Raw genomic sequence first — 2,464 nt, 5'->3', positions numbered from 1 at the left:
TTCTTACAAAGGTACTGCTCCAAAGTGAGAGGGGGGATGGAACTCAAAAACCAATGGGGCATCTGGAATGGTCGCAGGAAGTTCATAGTAACCCTAAAAAGATATTCTTTAGGCATTGGAGGGTATTGCCATCTGCCACACACCTTCGCCATAGGACCAAACAATGGGTACTTGTACTATCAAGGAAAGTCAATATTCTGCAGGAAATGTAGGAAATTTGGCCATACTAAAGAGGATTGCACACACCATGGGTGCCGAAACTGTGGCCAAGACTCGCACCCCACACACGAATGCCCAATCCTTAAGGAATGTAACCTGTGTGGTCTGACGAGCCATCTCTACTGGAACTGCCCGGAAAAAAGAAAATCATATGCGTCAGCAGCAAGCAACAAAGAAACAATTTGGGGAGACAAAATCTCCGACCTTACAAACAGCCAAACAAAAGAACCTACACTACCCAAAATAAACTATGGATCCTATAAATCAATCATACTCCCAACTACCACAGCCTCACAAAAGCAAGCCTTCTCTACCCAACAACATAGGAACAACCAAGACAATCAACCCAAAGCCACTACAAAGTCAAATAAAGGGAATGAAAGAAATGTACCAGACAATAACACTCAAACAGGTACAAACGCAAGTCAAATATCAGGTATTGCAGAAACTGACGATGTACTACGGGATTTCCTAAATGACCACCAACAACATGAGGAAACAATAGAACAACATGAAGATGGGCAAACAGAACATCCCATGCAAATCTTTACTCTCAACATCTCCTCAGTCCCAGAGACACAAGAAGAGGAACTCCCCACCACTCGAAAAGAAATATAATCTGGTGAGACGGAAACACCAACGAAGAGCCAAGAAAACACACAAACTACACAAACATCCAACATCTAAGAGGAAGAATCAGATACAGAATCGAACCCTGAAAACCTACATGCAACACCTCAAATTTTCAAATCAGACCCAAAGTGGGAAAAATTGGAAAACAAAAAAACAAGCAAAAAAGAAGATGGAAGAAAAAGCAAAAGCAGAACAAGAAGAAACCAAAAGAAAACAGAAAACCAAACAGAAGATCTCCCCCAACACCCCCCCCCCCAACAAAGGAAGAAGCAAAACCAACAAACCTGAGCAGGAACCGCTATGAACCATTATCGAGCCTCTCAGAGATGGCGATCCTTCCAAACAAAGATGAAACCTCCAAGAACCCTCGCCAACCACAGACAGAAGAGATCCTCTTTGTGTCATCTGCCTTCTTGGGGAGCATAGAAGAAATAGACCTCCAGCAACAAGAAACACAATTCTGGCAAGGATTTGAAGAAAGCAACAATAGAAAACACACCCACTTTATATTTTTATGATGGATACACCAATGGAACTCACAATAGATCTCTCCTTAATAGACCTCTATGGAGACAACAACCCCAAAGGTACAGGGATGACATGGAAGTCAGATAAGGGCGACACATCCTCCAGAATAGATTTTGTTTTTGCCTCAAAATCAATATCTTATGCTAGTGCACACACAGAGAACAGCACACTCACAGAGCATGAAACTCTAATTATAAATTGTGACATAATTATAAACCATAGACAGTAAATAAACTTGTCAAATAGGAAAATACAAAAATCTCGAAGGAAATGTTGCACATGTCCGAGCTGCGTCTCTATCATGTCTGCAAAATCAAAATGTTGCCACCATATTGAATTGGGTAAACTGTAAATATGTCAAACTTTAAATAAAGCCAGTTGATACTTTAAAAAAAAACACACACAAAATAATCTGTTCTTATCAGTTTAATATCTGATAAGTCCGCTATCTGATGACCATATATTACATTGATTTTTGGAACAGGGAGATGGAATAGGAGCTTCCTATGTCCACTCCACGCATCAACCTGGTATTGCAGTACCTCCAGGAATGGTGCACTTCCCCACCCGGGGAAAACAATGCTGTTGAAAAATTTACGAGAAAACGAAAGTAGCGCATCCCTACCAAACCCTGTAAAGTGGCGCTACTGTGTTTGCGTGAGGATAAAACCAAACTGGTCACCGTGTCTTCCTTTATTTATGTATTTATTTTCCACTTTGCGGCCAATGGGCCTTGCGTTATTGATTTACTCATTATTCACGTTTTCTTGAACTTTTTGTTTTTTCCTTCTCCATCCAGACGCTGCACTTTGAAAAGAGAAATAGGTCAGAAAAAGACAGCTTTTCCGTCAACAGACTTTCATTCATTTTTGGATCCATTTCACTGGATGGAGCAGGATGGAGGTAGAGAAGGAAAGAGGGAGGGAGGGATGCAGGCAGAGAAGTGGACACTGTCCTTGGCTTCTCTGAGCAAGAAGAAAAATACAGAGTACTTTTCCTTCTCTGCCCTCCCGCCCGCCCGTCCCGGAATGGCCCGAATGGCCAAGCCTTATCTATAGACCTTGGGCTACAAGGGAGCAGTGTC

At 41.9% G+C, this 2,464-nt stretch overlaps 1 non-coding gene across 1 annotated transcript; it reads left to right on the top strand.

Moving 5' to 3' along the window:
• Positions 1 to 1,761: 1,761 nt before the first annotated feature.
• LOC147707901 (U2 spliceosomal RNA) lies at positions 1,762 to 1,944 on the top strand. Its single transcript, XR_015297097.1, has one exon. It is a non-coding gene; the product is annotated as a U2 spliceosomal RNA (small nuclear RNA).
• Positions 1,945 to 2,464: the final 520 nt, after the last annotated feature.

Source organism: Lissotriton vulgaris, chromosome 6, assembly GCF_964263255.1.
Source record: "Lissotriton vulgaris chromosome 6, aLisVul1.2, whole genome shotgun sequence".
Classification (NCBI taxonomy): domain Eukaryota; kingdom Metazoa; phylum Chordata; class Amphibia; order Caudata; family Salamandridae; genus Lissotriton; species Lissotriton vulgaris.
The sequence above is the reverse complement of the archived record's forward strand: the minus strand, read 5'-3'. Positions and strand labels throughout refer to the sequence as shown.